At 42.6% G+C, this 23,793-nt stretch overlaps 1 long non-coding RNA gene across 1 annotated transcript; it reads left to right on the top strand.

Annotated features, from left to right (window-relative positions):
- Positions 1-5,957: 5,957 nt before the first annotated feature.
- On the top strand, positions 5,958-22,266 carry LOC109323334. The gene is made up of 3 exons (XR_002104621.1): positions 5,958-5,967; positions 8,399-8,401; positions 22,152-22,266. It is a non-coding gene; the product is annotated as an uncharacterized LOC109323334 (long non-coding RNA).
- Positions 22,267-23,793: the final 1,527 nt, after the last annotated feature.

The raw sequence follows: 23,793 nt of genomic DNA, 5'->3' as shown, positions 1-23,793 counted from the left end.
GTCACCTGGTCATAGAAGGAAATGAGATTGGTCAAACAAGACCTACCCGCAACAAACCCATGCTGGCTATCCCTTAGATGAAAAAATATTCTAAGAAAAAAAGTTCAACTGGTTACATTTCATAGACCCTGATTTTCCAGTGGTCAAGAAACCTTATCATAGGGCTGGAAAATCATTACTCTGAGAGCCAAGCATTAGGGACATGACTGAAACTGAGTCGTTAAAAGCAATTTCCTATTATGAACAGGTACCATCAGTGGTAGAGCTAGAGAAATCCTTTCACTAGATTTAAGCCACTGTTATTTTTAAACATACTGGAATACAAGGAAAGGGAGACAACAGATTTTTATATTAGCAACAAAAATCTGCTAGTCATCAGCTTGAATCAGCCTTCAGAAATGCATTTATTTGAAGCAGGCTGCGGTCAGTCTATAAAATAAAGCTTTAATAAAGGAGTATGGTAAAGATTAATAAATTTGAATTTCACTGAATTAACAGAGAAGTTTAGATTCAAACTGTGGGGCCACATTTGGAGACTCAAGAAGCAATGTGTCAGCCTCTGCTTTAGAACAGAATTTCCCCAAGTCAGCATGTGGGGCTGTTTGCTGATTTGTAGTCTTTTACATAACGGTAGCATAAAGATTAGATTTTTTTATGGTGACATATACCCTGATTCAGAGAGTCCTGAACAGGTCTATGGCCACAGAAGGGTCCCTTTATTCAAAGTAAACCATACTTTCTGAGTTGATTTAGCAGGAAGGCCACATAGAGCCCACTATAGTAAACTAATCTCATAGTCACAAGGCATGGGTCATGTGAAATGGTCAGCCTCCCAGCTGGACATAGATAAAAAATCCCATCTGGGTCTTTGTGGTTATGTGACCATCCAGCAGCATCCAAGTACCCAAAAGTAGCCTCAGATTGCGAAATTTTATAACAAAAAAATACTATACCCACCCTCAATTAAAGGGACAAATGCAATAGTTTTCCCTGTCTTTATATATCACCTTGATGTATCCACAGTGTTCAAATGAAAACTAAAACAAAGCAGGTGAATGGTGAACCTGTGTATATGCCTGGTATTTGCCCACTGCACAGAAGGAAGTCTCACCCTTTGAGCACTAAACAGGGTTCATGAAATACGTTTGCTGCCCTCCACAAACTGGGTAGGTGCTATTGAGGCAGGAAACTTTTATATGCATCAATAACAGGCACTTCTTGGAATGTCAAATGTTTAATAGAAGAAACTCTAGTTGAGTTCCCTTTAAAAAATCCCCAACTTCTTTCTTAAGGAAACAAACCCTGTGGAAAAGTACTTGAGCAATGCTGATAATGTTGGCTTTTCTTTCAATAGTAGATCTATGGCATGTTATGCATAATTCTTAAAACAAATACATGATTCTTACACAAAAAGAACAGCATCTCAAGTGGCAACCATGCACAAACTCATTAAAAGCAGAAGTGGGAAGAAAGAATTCATTCTTCAACATCTCATCAAACATTTGAATAAACATTAGACGTGGAAATGTCCACAGACTAGAAAGCAGAGGAATTGGAGCATTCTTTAGAAATGTTGGACATACACTGTACAAGACATGATAGAATATAGGAAACATAATTGTCACCCTGGAAATATATTCTCCCAGGATGTACAGCATTTCTTATGGACCTGCTTCTATGAAAAGCTTAGGATCTACAACTTCCATTAAACAAAATAGGAACTGTTGGTTATTAGCAACTTGCAGGATTGAACCTTAGTGGAAGACCTTCCTCCAAGTACCATTTTGGCAGCTTTTCCTATTATCGTTTGTTCATATTTTCTAAATGCTAAATGACATTATCTAATGTTTTAGGATGAGACGGTGACTTAGTGTCATGTACAGAAATAGCACCTTTAAAGTTAGCTGGCACCTTACCTATGGATTTACAAGCAAAATCTTTCCCACTTGTCCAATTTACTAAGTAACTGCTAACCCCATTTTTCAAATTCTTTCTCCACATGGCTCTTTTATATTGTAGATTTCCCCCTCCAAGAGATTTATGTTTCTTTTGTTCTTTCTTGCTTTGTTGTTGATCCTACAACCTTTCTCTATAAAGTCCTCAGAATAAACTTCAGTGACTGAAAAGCCCTTATGACTCAGTCTGAAAGTACAACTAAAGTTTTACTCATGATTGCTTTGCACCTCTTTGGTCTGATACCCCCTCCTGCACTAGCCATATATTTTTCTTAGCTGTAAATGACAACTCTCTGTGTACTTGAACATTGACTGTGCCCTGCAAAGTTAATACCTTTTGCCTCGGTGCAAATTACTCATACCGTGTTATTCTGACCCAAACAAGACACACCAATTTATGGCCTCTAGACTGAAAAGATTTATGAATGTGGCTTATGTGTATAGGTGATCAGGTGATATATTGTCTGAATGTACCAGTCAGGAGTATTGGACACGATGTGGATGGCATCTCTTCTCCGTATAGTACGTCTTGAAGGGTAGTTGGAGATTTGTTGGTTTTTTACACTTCCGTGAGAAAAGATCCATAGTTTTAATGGCTAGACATGTTCCTTCTGTGCTAAATTTTCATCGTTTAGTTTTATGAGGCTATTCATTCTTGGACTCAGGGGGTCTTGAATACTATCATTCCATAAAAGAGCAATAACAGTTTTTACAACCTATAAAAGCTAACATTTTAGTGTGCAGGCACATCAGCTGTTTGCAGTCTCTGGTAATTTATGTTTCCCATGAGTGTCACTCAGTTGCTTGAAGGCAGAAAGGAATTGTGAGAGGAGGAGGATTTGGATGGGTGCCTTCATTTCTTAATAAGTCTCCACTTAGTTGACTGTATAATATTCACGTAGTGAATGTTGGCCTTTGATTTCTACTAGTCCTCCCATGCTAAGAGTGCTACTAAAAATTCTTTTTTTCTGAAAATCTATTACAAAAATCTGTATTTCCCTTTATTTCCCCATGTCTAATCCTTCCTCTTATATTTGACAGAGAGGCATAACAAAACACATGGGTTAGTGCTTTCCTGTGGATTTCTGAAGGATGCCAGTTCACTGTTATCATGTGGAAATCCTAGTTAACATCAAGAAGGATGTCTTTTGAGGATCTTGTTCTTTAGATCCCTCAGAGAATATCCTAAGTATACCATTTACATGGAAGATGATGACTTCATCAAGGAAGACTTTTGTGTCTGAGGAGGCCTACAAGTCAGCCTGCTAGCAGCTGCCAATAAAGACAAAGTCAAAAGCAGCTGTACTGCTGCAGTTTAAATCTTGGTCTTTGCCTCCGGGCAAACTTCCTTAGAGTCAAGATCCTAGTTTCCACCATAGATTCTTAATGCTGTGCTTCACGAAGAATACATAAAAAAGTAAAGGTTTAACTTTCATGTAAGAAATAGAAAAGACCAAACATTTCTGCCTTATATGGAACTGATCTACTTCCTTTTTCTCTCCCTGCCTCTTGTTCACCCACCCAACCCATCAACTCCTCCAGTTCCATGTGATATATGAGGTGGGTGGGATAAAGTACCGCTGCTGTCATACAGTGTTGAACACACCCCATCCTGGAACTGCAACTGTGGAGAGTTTGCCCTTGCTCTTGTAGTTTAGGTCACCTAAGGTATGTCAAAAATGTGCCTATAAGGAAGGAGTACCATAAAAGACTATTTTGAACTGAGAAACTTGTCTAGCTTTAGCGTCACAAAATTAACAGGTAAATTAACCACTAATTAAAGGAAATAACTGTATCCACTGCTGTGTTTCTGCTTCTAATTTTGTTAATAGAAAGCACCATATCCTGATTAACTCCTTCTGCCCTATAGAGCCGTATTTTTCTATACTCAGCTTGAATAAAAAATAATATGTGTATTTACATCTTAAGAGGAGCTTATGAGTTTAAATAAATTCCCATGAATCCTTTCAGTCAGTCATATAAAACATGTTCTCAGGGATAGATATTTCCCAATTCTATGAAAATTCTTTCATGCAAACAGTTTTAACAACATTATTCTTCACCAAGTTGCTTGACAGTGCTTTTTAACACAGCCACCCAACTTTTACTAGATCCAAGTAAGAATACTGAACACATAACTCACTTCAGATACAGCCATACTTTTCTCTCCCTGACAACCTCAGCTTAAACTGTTTAAGATTGCCATGGACAATATTGGAAGGTCTCATGGGCTTCTATAGGTTGGGGATCCACAGAGTGAGGCTCTAGGTTCCCAGCCTCCCGTAACATGGGTGATATTCACCTCTTCACACAGCCATTACATTCCTCAAGCCCTCAGTATTTTATTTTATGTTGTCTTCATCATAACTCCTGACTTTTCTGCCGTTCAGCCAGAACTAATACAAATGCAAGTGTATACACAGGATTTTTAATAATGAGTAGGGGGATTTTTTTTCCTTTGTTCCAAGTGCTACCACATTTACAGCTTCCATTTAGCTGTTGTCATGACAGGTGGTTTCTAAAACTCAGCTGGACAAAATCTTGGCTGGGATGATATAGTTGGCCCTGGTTCTGCTTGGAGCAGGGTGTTGGACTAGATGACCTCCTGAGGTTCCATCCAACCCTCATTTTCTATGATACTACAACAGTATTAGATACTTATAAAAGTGTTTATATTCTAAATATAGTAGTCTCAGTTCTCATCTCATGTATGCTTGTATAAACTAAGAGTAAAACCATTGTAATTGGCAAACCAGTATAAAACTTTTGTCAGATCAAGTGCAGGGTCAACATTTTTCTTTAATAACTCTTTGTATCATAGGAAAGTAGGACTGGAAGGGACCTCATAAGTCATATAGTTCAGCTTTGACCTTACTAATTTTTTCCCTGAATACAAGGCCTGTGCGAATAGGGAAGTATTTGATTTGGATTTGGCTGAGTAGGAGAACAGCAGTGTGATTCAGAGATTTGGATCACTGTTCTGAATTGATTTGGCTGAATCAGATACAGCACTGACTCAGAGAGATTCAGTGATTCAGCCATAGACTATAATGGGGAATCACCAAAATACCTATAACGTTGTCATTTTTTGGCAGATTTGGATGAAAACAGCAGGGATGGTATTCCCCTTCTGAGGGCATGAGGCCTTCCAAGTTTCAAGGAGATAAGTGCAGGGGTTTCTGGGAAACGGCACCTCAAAGTAATGACAGTCACAACTCATGATGTATAACTTTGTGTGTGTTAAGGTACAGCAGGATGAAAACAGCAGGGATAGTAGCCTGTAACAGGGAGCCTTCCAAGTGCTCAGGTAGAAACGGCTCACAAAAGGGGAAGAAAGGCTTCAGACAGAGGCTTATGTGCTGTTTCTATGTCCCTCCCCCAGAGCACTGTGATCAGAAGGGGACTCAGGGAAAGATCACAGTCACTGGCCAGCTATGGATGTCAGTCTTTGCCCCCCTGCGCCCTCTCCTCCTTCTTAGTTTTTGGTTCCCTGCAAGACTGCCTTACAAATCACTGAATCTCTGAATCTTTTTCAAATCTTTTCCAAATCAATTTGGAGGCTCTAAATTAGAGGGGTTTTTTGTCTCCCGATTCGATTCGGATTCGGTGATTTGGCCTCTGAATCAGGCCGAATCTTCTGTGAATCAAATTGGTGACCAAAGCTTTGCACACTCCTAATGAATACCTGTGTGATGCTCTTAAACTCTTCCTTAATATTATGACTCAGTTTCCACTTTTTGTAGGATTCCTTTAGACTTTCAACTCATTGAAGCGATTTCTGCCTAACCCAGCTGGCCTCCTGTTGCAGTTCCCATTTTGCTGTCTCATCAGGTCAGCTGATTCCTGAGCCCTTAAGAGAGCCTTCTTAAAGTACAACAGCTCTCCTGGACTTGATTACTCCTCACTATTGCCTCTCAAGGGATCTTGCCCACCAGTTCCCTGAGTTTGTTAGTCTGCTTTTCTGAAGTCCTGTGTCTTTATTCTGCTGCTTTCCTTCCTCCCTCCCCTTAGAGTAGATGTATCCTGGTGCAGTTGATCCATTTCATCGGGCAAAAAACACATTGTCCATCCTTATGTTCTTTCATGCTTTGAGACAATGCGTGACATGTTCTCCCAACATTGAGGAGCCCGGTCCTCTGCACCCTGAGAATTCCCATGCAGGATGGGACCCCTCAAGCCCTGGGACCACCTACCTGTCTTTTCTCACTTTCCAAGATGGCTCTTCAGGTCCTGTAGGATGCACCTTGGTAAGCATAGAGAATCAGGGTTTTCCAACTTAATAAGGCATGTCCCAGAGATATCAGGCATGCATCTCAGTAAGCAGAGAAGCCCTGACTTTCTCCGCTTACCAAGGTGCACCCTGGAGATCCTGGGAAAATGTCTTAGCAAGCAGGAAAACCCTGACTTTCCCCACTTACTGAGGGTACCCTGGACATCCCAGGGATGTCTCAGGAAGTGGAGAAAGCTGGATGGATGCTCACAGGGTTTGAGGGGCCAGATCCTGCTCTGGAATTCCCAAGGTGCACAGGATTGGGGTCCTCAAGTCCTTGGATCATTGGCCCCCAGAGTGCCTGTCCACCTTCTGCTATAAAGACAATAGATATCTGCCACAATAAAGCAGCACAAAATATTACCACCTTTTGTCCTGACTACGTTGTGATATGGCAAATGGTATGGACATCTATTTGCTTTTAATTTGTGCTGCCATGAAAAAAAAAATTATGGTGGCACAAAGGTGCTGAAAGGTGACATCTGTTTCCCCCTTGAACTCTATCAGTTTGTTTTCACTGTCACCCACGTTGCTTTCTACCTTCACATTCTCTACTTCAACAACTCCTCCTTGGTGATAACATAATTCCAAATTCAGTGGCCTTCATTCACACTGAATAGTACTTTATCCAATGACGGTTTCCACTGAAGGGTCCTTTTGAGGTGATTAAAACTTGAACACATTTGCTCTTGAGAAATTATGCTGTACTCTTAACAATGTTTCTAAAAAGGGAAATGCTTATGCCAAAAGTATTATAAATGGCGTATGTACTTTTTATCCTCATCTCCTATGCACCTTTTAGCTGGCTTTGTTCATTAGTTCATTAACTTGTTCACCATCCCACACTTATTGAACAACTGGGTTTTAATCTAGCAAGGCACTTGAACATATCTCTAATTTAAGTAGTAGTCTGTGAATAAATACAAGGTGTCCCTATCTAAACCATCCATCCAGAACATTTCTCAAGCACTTCCTTTGCAGGAATATTTAATTCTATTATATTAACATGTCAATTCTGCTGGATGTTGGGTACCTCAACATCAACTGAAGTAAGTAGGAATTTAGGGCTGTCAGATCAGTATTTCTCAAGAGCCGGTCAGCTTGTCTAACAATCAGACCATAAATGGGAGAGGTACAAATGATGTAGTAAATGGCCACTGCTGCATAAAATGTGTTGGCATCAGTGAATGTGGTTAGTAACACTTCCTCCTCCCAGAGCAAATGCAGGGGTTCCAAAAAGCCAGATCATCATTCAGCAGGCCAGCTGTATCTTATCCCATGTCTAAGAAAAGGCCACACCAGCAAAGAGCACAACCTTAGGGTCTCATCCTGAAATTCTTGCTTACGTAAAACTCCCACTGTTAGTGTTGGCAGTTTTGCCTGAATTTTAAGGAATCAGTGTAGCATCAGACATTTTGTAGGTATATAGCAAGTACTTTGTGGGAAGAAGGGAAATGTATTTACAATCAGAAATACTTTCCAAATTCCATCAGAGTCCAATATTTTCTGCATATTCAGTATGTTTATGTGCTCAGTGACTTGTTTTCCATTAATCAGTGCTGTAGTTATTCATCTGTTGTACATTTCTTGAAAGGCTTCTCACTGTAGGTCAGAGCTATCCACTTTCTGGTTTATTCACAGGATGCCTAGTAAATTGCATAGAATTTTACAATAGGATAGAGGCACCACATAAGAGAAACCATCTTAAACTACAAACTGTTAGGAGTGCAGATAGTACTCACTGGTAATATATCAGGATAGTCTTTATATAGGCTAATATATCAAATTCATGGAATTTATTATTATTGTTATTATTATCATTACTTAGAAAGAACAATAAGCGAGTTGTATAGCCTAAGTTGTTAAAAGTAAATAGACTACTATTCGTCTTTGAATGATTACTCTTAATTAATATCATCTTCTGTTGCACTGTGTAACAGGGAGACAGAGGACTCCTTTTACTTTAAAAGGAAGTTGCAGCAGGCTAAACTGGCTCTGGGAGGAATAACAGCTGGGAGCAGGCTAACTGCTAGTGAGGTAGCTGCTGGCAAACAGGCAGACTTGTAACCACCCAGATAGAGGCTAACCCTGGGGGAGTAGCTCTCCCAGAAAAGAGTTGCAGAGCAGTAAGCTGTGCCAAGGCAGACATCTAGGTAGCTCAGACTTGGACGAGGGGGTGAAAAGCACCTTGTTTAAATTTACTAACACCACCAAGATTTTGGGGCAAGGTGGGCATGCTAGAATGGGGGGGCAGGATACAAATGGACCTGGACAGGTTACAGGGGTTGGCGAATGTGAATAGGATGGGATTTAATACAGAGAAGTACACTTGGGCAGAAAGAACCAGTCACACACCTATAGGCTGGGGAACTCCCTTCTTGAAAGCACAGAGGCAGAAAGAGATCTTGGAGTCATTATTGATTCTAAAATGAACATGGGCCGACAATGTGAGGATGTGGTCAGTAAGGCTAACTGCACCTTGTCATGTAGCCACAGATGCATCATAAGTAGGTCCAAGGAGGTGATCTTCTCCCTCTATGTGACGTTGGTCAGGCCACAGTTGGAGTACAGCATCCAGTTCTGGGGACCACACTTCAGGAGGGATGTAGCCAGCATCGAGAAGGTCCAGAGGAGGCCACTTGCACGATCAGGGGGCACCAGGGCAGGCCCTATGAGGAGAGGCTATGGGATCTGAACCTGTTCAGCCTTCACAAGAGAAGGATGAGAGGGAATCTAGTGGCCATCTATAAACTTACTAGGGGGGACCAGAGAGGAATGAGCGAGACCGTGTTCCCTGTAACAAAGAATAATGGTCACAAGTTGACTGAGAGGAGGTTTGGGCTACACATCAGGAGGCACAACTTCACAGTCAGGACAGCCAGGATCTGGAACCAGCTTGCAAGGGAAGTGGTGCTGGCTTCTACCTTAGGGGTCTTTAAAAGGAGGCTTGATTACTACCTAGCTGGGTTCATGTGAGCTTAATCTTACCAGGCGTCATATGAACCCAGTATTCATTCCTTCCCAGGGCAGGGGGTTGGACTTGATGATCTGCTCAGGTCCCTTATAACCCTACATCTATGATCACCTGATGAAACCCCAATTTGTGGCTGGAGAGTCACCTGACAGGAAGGGGCAGGGCTTTGGAGATGCATAAAATCAGTGCCTGGGACCAGGCAATCAGTCTGGCCTTGCAGACAGCAGGAAGAAGAGCTCTGGAGCAAGATATCAGCAGGAGAGGCAATGGCTGGCATCTGAGCTTTCCTGGTCAAGTAAAGATTTATGGCTTTCAGGAAAGTATGATCCAGTATGAGGATAGTTTTAGTTGTAGCCAATGAGCTTGTATTTTTGTTTAAGTGTTAGACTCGTGGACCAAGAGGGAAAATGAGAAGGCCACAGCAGGGCACCTGAGGGGTTTAAGTCACAGGGGTGCCTAAGGAGCATGTACATTTTTGAGCCCTGCAGTTTTGAGCTGAGGTTTAAAGCCAGCAGGGTGAAAGCCTGTGGCCAGAAAGGCACTAGAGGCAGCCTGGTGCAAGGAAGGTTAGGACAAGAGCCCAAGAGGGGCAAAAACCAGTGATCAGGGAGCCCATACACTGAGAAGGATGAAAATTAGAGCCAGGAGCCCAGAGACTAAGAGGGACAAGACATGGGCTGGGTCCCAGGAGCTGAGGTCCAGAACAGTGGACCTTGAGCTATGGACCCAGGTAGAAAAAAGGGGCAGAAGCTGGGAAGGCTGAGGTCCCAACAAGGGCTTGGAGACCTAAAGTGGCCTGACATTGGAGTGACTAACTAGTAACATCTGCAAGCCAGAGGCATGGCTGTAGAGTCTGAAGGAATCCACAGCATCAGCCCTTAAGGCAATTAGTGGGCTAGAGTATGGACAGACTGGAAGGGCCCTACTTAGCGCATGAGGGGCAGAAGCTGGTGTAAAGCTGGGTCTAGAAGGGACCCACTGACTGATAACAGACAAAGGCTCACTCTGGGACCACAGAGCAGCTTCATTTTTCACAACCAAATAGTTCCAACAAAGGTGTGGTAGGTGACGAAGAAAGGGTGAGAGAAAAACTAGCAGCCAGAGCTGGGCGGGAGTTGGGAGGCCATCAGGGGGTGTCACAGCCACCCTTCAGGCCCAATCCTGTTACATGTATCCTTGATTATCCTTACTTCAACCATCTGAAATAGCTTCTCACTAAATGGCTAGAGATGCCTGGAGCAGAGAAAAATAGATTCAATCTATTTTTCTACTTTCCTTTTTGATATAGAGAATAGGTTGCGATACAGAAAATCAAGGGTTATTTTAATGAAGATGTCTGCAAACACATTGGCATTTGAAGAGTGTGTCAAACTATTATACAGCTCCCTCTGCCCATTTGAGAACTGTATCCCAACTTACTGACTTAACTAGGTTTATCTTTTTAAAGTTTTCTTTCTCCTCAGAGGAAAGAAAAATCTGTGGCAGTGTGGTAAAAAACCAGGGGTGGGCAATTATTTTGGGTGGAGGGCTGCTTAACAAGTTTTGGTGAGCTGTCAGGGGCCTCATCACAGGTAGACCCACTCCTTGACAGTTGCCCATTGGGACCAGAAGTCCTGCCCCATAACCTTTGCCATAAGAAGTCTCTCCTCTTGAGATCTCTCCCCAATACTCCTTTTAGAGAGGGGGATGCCCTCTTAGAAACAGAAAAACAAAAACAAATCATAAACACCTACTATAATATATTTTAATTTTATTACAAAAATATTTGTCATGGCTTATATTTGTGTACTGTATATAGAAGGGATTATATAATAACTAAAAAATAAAGTGTCACTTTTATATTGTGTGTGTATGGTGGGGGTGGCTGGGAGGGAGGTATGCATGTGTGTGTATCATGGGGCACAAGGGTGTGTGCGAAGGCTGTGAGAGGGTGTGTAGTGGGGCATAGGGTATGTTGCGATGTATGTATATGTTGATCCCCATATATCCTTTATCCCCAGGGCTGTGCGCTGCTCTTCTGCAGCTCCCACACTTGCAGCAGGGAAGCCCTGCACTGGACCACATGGGGAAGCTAGGCTCAAGGCTCCCTCCACTCCCAGTGGAGTGCAGGAACCTGCGCAGCTGGTGGTGGGGAAGGCAACAGGCGCCAGCACAGGGCTTCCACCACTGCACGTGCTACGGCTTCAAGTGTGGGGCACAGAGCTCTGGTGCTAGAGGCAGTCAGGCAGGCTGCATTCCCTACCTCCATGTGCAATGCCAGTGGGAGCCACAGCCCACTGGGCATCTGTACTGGGTATGAATGCTTCCTCAACTGCTGCTGCTGCCAGTGGCAGGGGCTCCACACCATGGGGGGAGTGTGTGGGGAATCCCTACACCCCCACCCTTACACCCACACCCTGCCCAGCTGAGCTCCTCACTCCCAGTGCCCCCTTGGGCGCAGGCTCCATACTGCTGTCTGTGCTTCTGCCCTGCTGCAGCTCTACCCTCCCTACCCCACCATCGCCACTGCTTCCCTACCTAACATGCTGAACGAGTTGACTTCCAGGAAGCCAAGCAGGTTCCCTCCTGCAGCAGGAACCCCACCTGGAAGTTGCTGCTGGCTGGGCAGGGCCCTTCTGCCCAAGTGGGTGGGAGCAAGGCACAATAAGGTACGTTGGGGGTTGTAAACATGGGTACCTTGCTCCCAGCCTGTGGGGCACAATTTTTTGGGGGTGCTGTGGGCCGGATGAAAGTGCCTGGCAGGCTGGATGCAGCCTATGGGGCCATATTTTGCCTACCCCTGACATAGACTCAGAGGCTGCTTATAGACATCAAAACAAAACAGTACTTTACTTTCAGTTTGGTACATCCCTGCACCGAGTGCAGCACATACCCAGAAGAAGCAGCCCATCAATTCGACCCAGCTTGACTAGCATCAGTTTAGCTTGCATGCTTCAGTAGGGATTTTTGGCACTTTTATCTAAAAGCTGATTCAACCAGCTGTTAGATAAAAGCACCAAGAAGCCCCTCTGAAGCATGTGAGCTATACAGATGCTGGGGAGTCAGGTCAAACTGTTGCAATGCCTCTTCTGGTAAAGTGCTCCCCCCCGCCCAATCTGTCAGTGCCCATGGATATTAATGTTCAGAAAAGCCTGTTAGGTTGTTCCTGGTTCATCCCACCCAAAGGCCGCATCAGAAATCTGTTCTCCAACCCATTTCCAACCTACATTTAAATGACGCAAATTATGATAATCCTGCCCTTTTCCTTGAGATTAATTTCCACTGTGATCTAATAGACCTTACTATTAACAAGTATTTCTTAATGTATCAACCTAATACTCTCCTCTCTTTTTATGTCTTTTTTCCTAGTAATTGTAAAGTCACAAGACTGCGGAATGGGAAAGAAACTCAAAAGGTCAAATAATGCTGCCCTGAGGCAGGACCAAGCTTGCCTGGACTTTCCTTAATAGATTTCTGTCTAAACAGCTCCACAAAAAAGACCATGACCAGCTTTCTAATAGTGTTTCACAACTCTCAGGGGTGGTGGTTTTTTTTTAAATAACCAGTCTTAATCGCCTTTGCTGGCAAGTTGGTCAGTTTCTCCTAAACGGAGAATGTTTGATCATCTTATTTGTATAACATTTTTCTGGAAGATTTCCATATTTCACGTCAGTTTCTCTTGTTTAGACTAAGTGATCTGAACCCCTTTGGTCTTTCATCATACATCATGTTTTCTCTTATCCTTGTTGCCTTCCTTTGCACTTTCCTGCTTGTCCACATCTTTCCACATCCATCCTGTCTTAATACCCCATGCTAAACAACTTTTCTTGGGCTAGGGATAGAAGTTACACAGAAACTGGTTTAAACAATCAGAAACTGGTTTAAAGCTGTAACAGATCAGAATTTCCGTGTACTTAAACCAGTTTCAAACTGGCTGAAACTGGTTTAAGATAAACCTAGTTGAATGTAGTATCAGACTTAACTGATTTGGGTCAAACTGGTTTATGAAACTTCTGTCCCAGGCCCCTTCCTAGTTCAAGTTAAATCAGAGTCCACCAGCATCCCAGCATGCTTTCCAGCCCAGGTCTGATACTGATAGTCCAGAAAGCAAAGAAATAAAAAGATTAACAGCTGATTTTAAATGACTAAAAGTATATTGGCTGCCCTTGTTTCCAGATTTACATATCAAGTAGACACATCTGCATATGCAATTAGTGTATATGAATAAACTCTGGAGCTTATTGCTCTGGATTTTTTTACTCTTGGGTACACCATTTGATTGTGCACCTGGAAGCAATTAACTCTGGAGCAATCAGCTCCGGTGTTTATTCATGAGCAGCACATAGAGCTCAGTCAGAGCAGCCTCGAATAGCAGGGGGCTCCAGGAACCAGCTTGCCAGCCTGGAGCTGCTCTCCCAGCTCCACATGGAGAGGCTGGCTAGGGCAAAAGGGAGCTTCAGTAGAGGGCTAGCCAGCAGGTAGCTCTCCACACTGAAGCACCCTCATGCCCCAGCCAGTCCAGGCAGCATCTAAACATGCACTGCCATGGAGTTTTTTTAATCACAACAGGATAGTACGTGTAGTAAATTAGTTTACTGCAGCCTAATAGCTGCACATGTATAGATGCAAAACTTTTACTGCAAAACTAATTAGTCAACTGGGCTGTAAATGTCTTGTGTAGACATGCCCAGTAAGAGGCAGATTTACATTCAGACCATTAGATCTCTATGACAAATATCTCTGTTACTCTCTGCATTCCTGGTTCATAGTTGTAGAGAGAAAAACTTAATGTCAGTAGTAACAAATGAAGACATTGGAAACTGCAGGACAATGAGAAGCACAATGCAGTTCTACACAATTTCCAGCAACGAAAATATTCTGTGGTAGAAGGGGTGTTCACATTTATTACTGGAAGCAGGAAAGCCTGGAGATAAGTAAATGTAAATGGTTTACTTGTTTATTTTACACTAAGCTGAAAAACAGATACAAATAATAGCTATTGTTATTTCAGTAGGGGCAGGGCACCTTAAACAGGTCTAAAAACTTGAGCCTAGGTTAATGGGACATCAGCAGAATTATCCTGAGTTGCCTATATGTGGGAGGGAGGTGGATGGAGGTAAGCAACAGAAAAAAAAATCTATGGAATGTAGTTTATATTAAACTGTGTAAGAATCACAATTGAAGAGATCTTTTTTTGGCATCTTCTAAAATAAAGTTGTATCTTAACTGATCTTCCTCTTCTCCTTGTGTCTCTACACCACATTTGACCATTTTGTTACACATGCTTGTGCTAATTTTTTTGTACTTTGCGAGATCTTTCACTGTATAAATGTCTTCAGTCAGTGGGCACTGCAGCAGGTGTTGCATAATCTGAGGCTCTGTGCCGCAGTCACAGGTGATTGAACCAATGGCATAGCCCCACTTTTTCATTAGTTCCTTGGAGCGTCCTACTCTGGTGCATCAGCAGTTGAGACATTACCACCTTTGCCATGGTTCACAGCCCTCGGTGGTAAAGACCCAACCTCTCAGTGTCCATTTTTTCACTACCAGGTATTTTCTTTAGCCTCTAGTTCCACATCTGTAGTTGTGTCTCCCTGGGTGTGGCATTGAGAGGTTGGGTGCTGTGGGATGATTGTACAGAGGGTGTCTCCCATCTTCACTTTGTCCTGATCATTCTATCCTGCTGGCCACTACTCTTCAGAGCACCGCCGGCCAGCAGGTACAGACTCTTTAGGCTGTTAGGCTTCAGACATCCTGTGATGCATTGACATCTATCATTTGGCATGGGGTCAAGGTAATTAGCACGTACAGATCTCTCCCATGTAGGGCATGCAAACTTGGCAGAGGAGAAGCTGAGAGCCAGAGCAGTGGTTTGAATGGGTGAGGGGCTAACTCCCTATTTCGAGTTGGTGAGTTTATATAAAATGTTTTGCCAAGTGCTCACCTTTGCTTTTGTCTTCATGATGTGTTCTTTGTTTGAGAGGGTTTGATTGAAGGTGACTCCAATGTAAGCTGATAGTGGGGTTCCAGACCATGTAATGTTGAACTGGTGGTTGGCCTCATGGTTTTTCAGATGGAAGGCACATATTTGTGTTTTTAGGAAGTTGGTGCATAATTGATTTTCAGGGTAGTATGAGGTTAGGCCCAGCCACTTGCCGCAGCCCCAGAGCTGTGCTGTTTTAACCCTTCTGGCAGACCTCCTACAGACCCAGCAACCCTCTTTAATCCCATCTGCCCATCCGCACACAACTTACCTCTGGCTCCCTGCATGAATAGCTGCATGCAGCAGGACCCGATTCAGGTTTAGGTGGCTCAAACTTGAGATGGGTAATTTGAATGCTTGTTCTGCCACAGAAGGTCACAGACTTCTTCTCTAAGTCTTTTTATGTAGCCCTGTCTCTTGCTGAACCACCTTTCTTTTTACCCCTTCTCAAAACCCAGCCAATTTCTTATTCTCCACATCCTGCTTCTTATTGTTTCTCCAGAGCTCCTTGCCAGGCTATTTCTGGATGCTGGAGATTATCCAGGCTACATTCCCATGCCTATGGCATTTACTAAGAGATATATTTTCTTGTAATGCTCTGGGTGATTACTGGATGACATCAGAATTGTTCAGTGTCCACTGGCAAGCTGAAGAACTACAGATAGTTTTATTGTCCTTTGCCATGTCTCTCTATATATCTGGCCTCTGTTATTTAGTATACAATGCACTTTGTTGAAGCTGGATACCAAAGTGAGTTAAATTATTTTTTTTATCCAAAGACCATGGGTAGTAAGATGAATCTTCTGGAGCCTGGGTATCCTTTGTTCAGCATAAAACAAGATGGGCCATCTGTTATACAAATGCTCCAAAATTCTTTTAGGAATTTACTTATCAGATTTGTCATGATTCCTGGAAAATTAAACTCTAGCTGGCTAGGCTGCTTCTTTAATAAAAGGTCCTCAATATTTTAATTGATTTATTTACTTACTGTTTAAAAGCCAGAGGACATAATTTACTGTGTTGTTACCATAGCATGTTAATGGATTGCTACATGCTTGGGCACATGCTGCTGACGTATTTGAAACCAAATATGATAGACTTTGTTTGGTTCCTGCCGCTCCATCACAGATGCATTGTTGATTTCGGTGCTTGTGGTATCTTCATAAACACATGGGAAACAGAGGACCTCAAATTCAGGACTTGGCCAATCAGTGTTTTAGCGCGTACTTGTAATTTTCAAATGAAAAGCAACAAGGATGCACAAGTCCATATCATTTTATTGATGAATGCCTAATGATCTGAAGTTTAGCTTCTGTGTGGTCCAGCCTAGGTCATTCCTGGTGAATCCCTGTGCAAACAGAATAGGTTTCTATTGCTGTTACCTTTAAGGCTTTGATTAAGTGCAACAAAGTAGTTCTGTTGCCTTCCACAATCATTTTAACCTTAGATCTATAGTTTACTGAGAAGGGATCCTGCAGCCTCATGATCCTCAGGCAAAACTTCCGTTGACTTCAGTAGGAATTTTATCTGAATATAAGATAACAGGGTCGAGTCCTCTAGGAATCTTAAGCATAAGTGCTTTTAAATGAGAGCTTATTCCACTGAGCTTTTAGTAGTATTTTTTTTTCTCATGAGCCTCTTTACAAACTGGAAACTTTCCATCTGTAGCAGGATTCACAACTGCTAGTGACCATTTTGACATCTTGCTTGTGGAAAGTGGGGGGGAGGGGCAGCAGCAGCAGAAGAAGCTGCAAGGAGTATGGTAAATACTCTTATCAGCACTTCCAGGCTTAACTGTGTCTTGATGAACCACTTATCCTCATGTCTTAAATAATATCAGTTTTAGGACCCTGTCCTGCAATTGTACACAGGTGAGCACAAATCTCTAGTTCAGTGGTGCTCAGTCTTTTGGCCTCATGAGCCACATAAGTGGTATGAGTCCCATCTGCAGGCAAGATCAGACCCTGGAGCCTCACAGCACCCCCATCCAGGCAGGGAGGGGGCCACACCCCATCTCTGCATGCACCCCGGAGGGAAGGCATGGAAGGCATGTGCCCCCCTCCATATTTGTGTACTGGGCAGATGCCAGTTGCTTGCTGTGGGCTCAGGGCTCTCTGCTCTGCTGCCTTCACCCCAGGGGCGATGTGCTAACTGCCCATCCCTTGCCCATCTGGCAGCTGCAAAGGCAGCAATCTGTGTCTCCCAACTGCCAAGAAGGCAGGGGGTGTGCAGTCAGCACAGGGCCCCCAGGGCAAAGGCAGCAGAGTGGAGAACCCCGAGCCTGCAGTGAGCAGCCCACATCTGCCCTTGTCTTGTCTGGCTCTGCTCCACTCCAGCCGCGGCGGGAGGGAGGCTGGGGCGGGAAGCAGGAAGGAGAGATGAGCTTGCGCCACCCCACTCCCAGCCCCGCTGGGTTCACCCAGCCTCTCCCATGGGCAGGGGGGGTGCCAGCCTCTTCCCAGTGTGGGGGCTAGCCTGGGTTGAGCCAGGCTGGGGCTTGGGGGGGCTATAGCTTCCCCAAAATTTGCCTTTGGCCCCCTGTAGCCACTCCCAGGGCTCCCAATAAGTCCAGAGGTTTAGCAGCAGGGAAGCAGTGCCACTGCTCCTTCGCTACCAAATTTCCAGACCCTTCAGAAACCCTGTGAAACCCAGATGACAGGGCACTGAAGGATGGATCTAATCTGTGACCCAGGGGCTGAGCACCCCTACTGCAGCTGAACAGATCCTTTTGCATGGTCTGGGTTTTTTACTATAACTGAGGCCTCAATTAGGTAACTTCTTAAGCAACTTCTAAGCAGTGGGAAAAAGCTCTACTTGCTCCCCAGTCATTTCTGGATCTCTTCTTACTCATATGCACTGGGTTCAGAAGTATGAATAAACCCTGTAGAGATGGACTGGGGCAATGTTCCTTACTGTGTCTTGCCTAGGCATCCAGTCTAAATCACAATCTAGCCTAAAAAAGAAAACTCCATATTAAAGCATCGAAAATGAAGATTTGTTGTTGTTTTGAGTGGGTTGGGTTGTTTGCTTTTTTACAAAAGATATAATTGAAATTCCGACATGGTATTTAATCTGATTTTGGAAAAGTGACAGTTGTTGTTTGTAGAAAGCATCAGTATATGTTTTATCTGAGAAAGCAGTGATTTACAGATTTTGAAAACAAGAGAGTGAGCATGAGTTCCTGAAGACTGTCTGTGAGATACCCGGTTGATATAAAAATAGTTACTGTGTCTTCCCAGGGTTTGGGAATGCAAACTCCAAGCAAGCCAAGCAACCAGGGACATATGGTTCATAAAAGAGTAATGGAGCATAAAATTTTAAAGAAGGGATCTTGGTTGTGAGGTGACAAGTAGGTTTAAGAATTCCCACAGAGATGTGATCTGAATGGTCTGAATTATTGCGGGCCAACATTTTGGCAAGCATACCACAAATTATATTTCTTAGGTGCCACTCCAGTGCCTTTTCCCTGCCCAGTCTGCTACTCTGCTGTCTGCATCCTGACCTATCTGCCATGTGCTACACCAGGAGACTGCGCATGGCACCTGTGCTGCAGGTTGGCCCCCACTGGTCTGTATCATACAACCACTGTAGATATATACCTAGAATAGGAACTTACAAACCACAGGAGTTGAGAAAAATGACATGACCAACTTTTGTATAAATATACATCCATTTTTGTTTCAGATAGAAATGCTCACCTAGCAGTATCTGTGGGCTTGAGGAAAAGACAGGTTCCCACTGAGATCTTTTTCAAAGCAGCTATAGAGCTTATTTTATAGGTGAATTGAAGACCTCCAGCTAGTTTTTAGATACAGTAGTACCTTTTGGTTGTGAAAGTGGGAGAGTAGGAGTGCAAGCAGGCCCTAAATGCTCCACTGAAATCAGGAGGAGCTTTGCTCCGAGTTTAGTGGGAGCAGAATCAAAGCTTAATTCCTCTGCCAGGCTCTGGCTGCATACTTCACTGCTGACCTCTATCTCCCTGGTTATCTCAACCCTATTCCTTTGCTAAATGGAAGCTGTTGATTGTGCTGGACTACAGGGTTTGTGATGCAAATGTACTCATGCTGCTGCCCATATTAACAAGCAGAGACAAACCATTTGGGGCCAACTTTGGAAACTTTATAATACAGCAGAAATACTGCCACATGCACAGGCGACAAGGTCCAGGGCACTTCAGCCCCTGCAACAATATGGAGCTAAACTCCATGACTGCTATACGCATGCTTATTGGTGTTCTAATTAGAACACATCAGAGAAGATTTGATTAATCGAGTCTGCTCCACTTCTAATTAGATCGCAGAAGCATCACCGTGGCGTCATGTGTATTAAGCCCCCACATGTTTAAAAATGGTCATGGGGAGCTTGAACTAAACCTTGTTGAATGAGGCTTAGATAAAACATCCTGTGGCAGGGGGTCAAATGATCTCAGCAAGATAACCATCCAAACACTTGTTGAAAGAGTCCAAAGTAGGTGCTTGCACCACCTCTGAGGGGAGTCTGTTCCAGACCCTGGACACTTGGACTATAAAGAAGTTTTTCCTTATGTCCAGTCTAAATCAGCCTTCCAGAAGTTTGTGGCTGTTACACGTAGATATCCCTTGGGGAGCCCTAGTAAACAACTGTTCTCCCAGATCCTAATACACCCCCTTATAAACTTACAGGCAGCCAGCAAGTCCCCCCTGAGCTTTCTCTTCTCTAGGCTGAAGAGTCCCATGACCCTCAGCTTCTCCTCGTAAGGCTTGCTCTCTTGGCCTTTGATCATATGGGTGGCTGTCCTCTGGACTCTCTTAAGCTTATCCATGTCCCTCCTGAAGTGGGGGGCCAGAACTAGACACAGTGCTCTAGCTGTGACCTCACTAGGGCCGAGTAAAACAGGACGATGCCATCCATGGTTTTGCTTGAAATGCATCTGAAAAGTAAACAAGAACAAGCACAATGGTCCATGTTATAATAAAATCACTCTCTTTGTATCAGATTTAATTTACAAATGGACTATAGCACATTTTTGTTCCTCAGGATCTTTAATACAAGACGGCACCTCTCTCTATCAGTTAAACACACTTGAAGAAAAAAAGGACAAGTTGACAGGACTGGGGTCTGTTTTGTTGTTTGAAAAGGTGTGGTTTCCTTGTTTCCTTGTGCTGTGCTTCCAGGTGCTTCTGTGATAGATGCCACCTATCACAGTAATTTAGTTAGGGATTCCCAAAGTCTCTGAAGCAGAGCTAATGTGCCAGGTTCTCAAGCTAAGAAGACTTGGCGCTCTGATTCACCTCCTGTCTACTTTGGGCACAGAGTGGGGCACTTAATACCCAATAACCATTGGGTTACGGCTCCACATTCTTCACTTATGACAAAAATTTCAGTTCTGAGATTCTGAAGCAAAGGGTGTGGCTTAGATTTACCAAAACCAGTAAGAACTGGGAACCAGATTTTCAACTGTTGTAAATGGGGGTGGCTCCATTAACTTTAGTTTACATTGAAAAAAACATGGCTGTGGAAGTCTAATGATGAAAGTGTTTTGTGGAAGATGTCAGAGTAGAAGATTTCAAATACAATTCAATATTTCTCTGTGTCCTGGGGGGCAGAACAAGAAATATGCTTAAATTGCAAAACAGGAGAGTTAGGTTAGATACTGGGAAGTAATTTGTAACTATGGCGTGGTTAAGCATAAGTACAGATTATCTAAAGAGGTTGTAGAATCTCTTTCACTGAAAGTTTTCTGGTTCAGGTTAGATAAACATGCATCTGGGGTGGTTTAGACAGGGATGATCTAGCTGTACGCAGAGAGTTGGAGTAGATGATTTCTTGAGGTCTCTGCTAGTCCTATTATTTAATTATCTAAAGTTTTGGAGGCCTATCTGAAACAATCTATTTAATATTGAAGTAGAGCCAACTGAATTATTTGCTGAGGGTATTTTTTGTTATAAATCTAGTCCCAGTGTGTGGTTAGTAAATTGTCTGAGAACTGATGTTGATTTTCTTGGTAAACGTTCACCATATTGTTTTGACAGATAATTTCCAGTCTTTGGGCTTTCTGCATGGAGTCATGATTCTGGAGATCTCAGCTGAGTGCCTGCCTTCATCAATGATTCACTGGATAACCTTGAGCCTTGAGCTGTGATTCATTCATCCAATATGCAAAAGGCTGATTCTGTTACATAGAAAGGCTTGTTTTGAGATTAACGAGATGATATTTATAAAGTGCTTTGAGATCGCCTTTTGAAAGATACAAAAGGTCTGTATTTATAGGTCTGTAAGACCTTTGAAAGATACAAAAGGTCTATAATATTTAACAAAGAGAGGCTGAGACAGCAAAAGAGAGAGTCCTATTGTAATCTGCTGTCTTATGGTAAGAGATATTAAGTGCCCAAAAGGAATGGAAATTACTTTTACAAATATTTTCTAATGTTTCATTTACAAAATTTTTAATATTACAAATCTGATTTGTGTTGATTGCATATTGATTGGCAGATTATATAATTTAATGTTCCTCACTATGTGGTAATAATAATAAATACCAACATTAATAAAACCTTTGGGAGGAAAAGGCTAGAAGCTAAGGGATATTTCTGTTTCTTTCTAAATTATCCTTATGCCTGAGACTTTCTTGGAGGTCTTTGGGCAATGGAATACTTGGGGAGGAAAAGCTGTGTGAAATGATGATGTGTACAGAAGGCCAGGAGAACAGTAGAGAAAACTGAACATGAAGACTAGAGACAGAAATTACACATAAACCAGTATAAAGTGATTGGAAACTGGTCCAAATCTGTAATGCAACAGAAGTTCAGGGTACAAACACTGCTTAAAAATGGCCAAAACTAGTTTAAGATAAATCTGGGTGGAAGTAGCTCAGACTTAACTGATTTAGGTTAAATCAGTTTATTGAACTTCTGTCCCAGATCTCCTCCAGATTCAAGTTAACTCACAGTCCCCCAGCATCCCAGGATGTTTTACACTTCCCCTACAACCTCTCTTCCCACCCCCGCAAAGTGGGCAGGCTAGCCTTGCCTGAAGCTGTCTACTCTAGCAGAGCAAGGAAGCATGCTTTAGCACACCCCTGGCTTCTGGCCTGTGCCACAGCAGGCATGTGGTTGCACTTCCAGAATCAGAAATGAATGTCTGTTCGTTCGTTTATCGGTTCAATATACACAGGTTAGACTAACCTGTAAGGATTGAATTGGTTCAGCCTCAAGCTTTTTGACTGTCTGTACTTAGCCAAAGAGAGGAATAATAAGGGTGGATAGTGGAGAACTAAGACTGGTAGACCAAGGCAGAGTCAGAGAAAGTTAGGCAATATTGAGGAGTCTGATCCCTGGAGGGAAGGAACTGAAGGGTCAAAGGGAGTAAGAGAAGCTGAAAGACCATTGTCTGCAAGAACTGGGGTAGTTACAAACAGGTTTAGGAAAATCTCAGAAAAGATCAATGGAGCTTCAGAAAGTCTCCAAATTTTTAACTACACTTCAGGTGTGACCATATTTGGGAATTTGCACCACTGTAAGATCTGAGTTTTTCCCAATTAGTCTAATGTAAAAAGAGAAGCAGGAGCCAATATGTTATTGGTTTGATATTGTCTACTGGAAGCCCTAAGAAATCAGCTTTTGAGAGAGCTTCTATTACACATGTACAATCTAACAGTATAGTCTTCCACAAGTAAGTTTATTTTGTATATATAACATAAGACACTGAAAGAATTACATGGTAAATTAACTATAGGATGACTGCACTTTTCATGAACTTACCAGAACAATATTTTGTCCTTAAAACAGGATGAACACACCTGAAAGTTAAAAAATAAATGCTAACAGGCAATGGAAGCTAGTGCCAATCTGTCAAGTAAGGGTGAGGACAGGCTTTCTAAGTGTCAGATTTCCCCACCCCCCATATGTATGCAGCTCACATCAAAATCAGTGGAAGTGATGGCACTTAGTGAGGTGCATAAACTTAATTTGGAAAATCTAAGGGCCTTCAGTCATAGCTCAGACCAGCATAGAGCAGATACACTGCATGGTTTTTGACTTGTAAGTAAAATGTTTATTAACATTTTGGAAAGAACTGAGCAAAAGATAATACTGAAATATTTTTAAATGGATAGAAGAGCTTTCAGAACCAAAATACGATTCACCACAACCATAATTAGACACGAAAGAGTTCACTTATGTACAAAGTTGAGCTTCTGCTGAGAAATATGGGAAATTCTTAGGGAAGAAATTACTATTATCAACGAGTAGTCCCTTTGATAATGTAATTTGGTTGGAATTTAATTTTTTTTTGGTAAATAATTACATACAGGCGAAGCTTGCATCGTTTGGGGTTTTCAAACAATCCAGGAGCAAAAATTACAGATTTATCCAAAGAACGCTTGCTTGCCTAATGCATAAACTCAGAAATGTTGAAAATTCAGGAAAAGTGTTTTCATATGATCTCAGTTGCTCATATGTCTAGGATGGTTTTGATAGCAATGACTTTGCCTTGAATCAGGGGTTAGATGAGATGACTTCCTCAGATCTTTTCCTGCTTTACTTTTCTATGAGTCTATGATGCCAGTGCACTTACAGCCTAATACAAAGACCATTAAAGATAGTAACATGATTCTGATTGTTATCAGTGGACTTTGGATCAGGCTTTCAGAACC

The sequence above is a fragment of the Crocodylus porosus genome, unplaced genomic scaffold, assembly GCF_001723895.1.
Source record: "Crocodylus porosus isolate Cpor-Errol unplaced genomic scaffold, CroPor_comp1, whole genome shotgun sequence".
Classification (NCBI taxonomy): Eukaryota; Metazoa; Chordata; order Crocodylia; family Crocodylidae; genus Crocodylus; species Crocodylus porosus.
The sequence above is the reverse complement of the archived record's forward strand: the minus strand, read 5'-3'. Positions and strand labels throughout refer to the sequence as shown.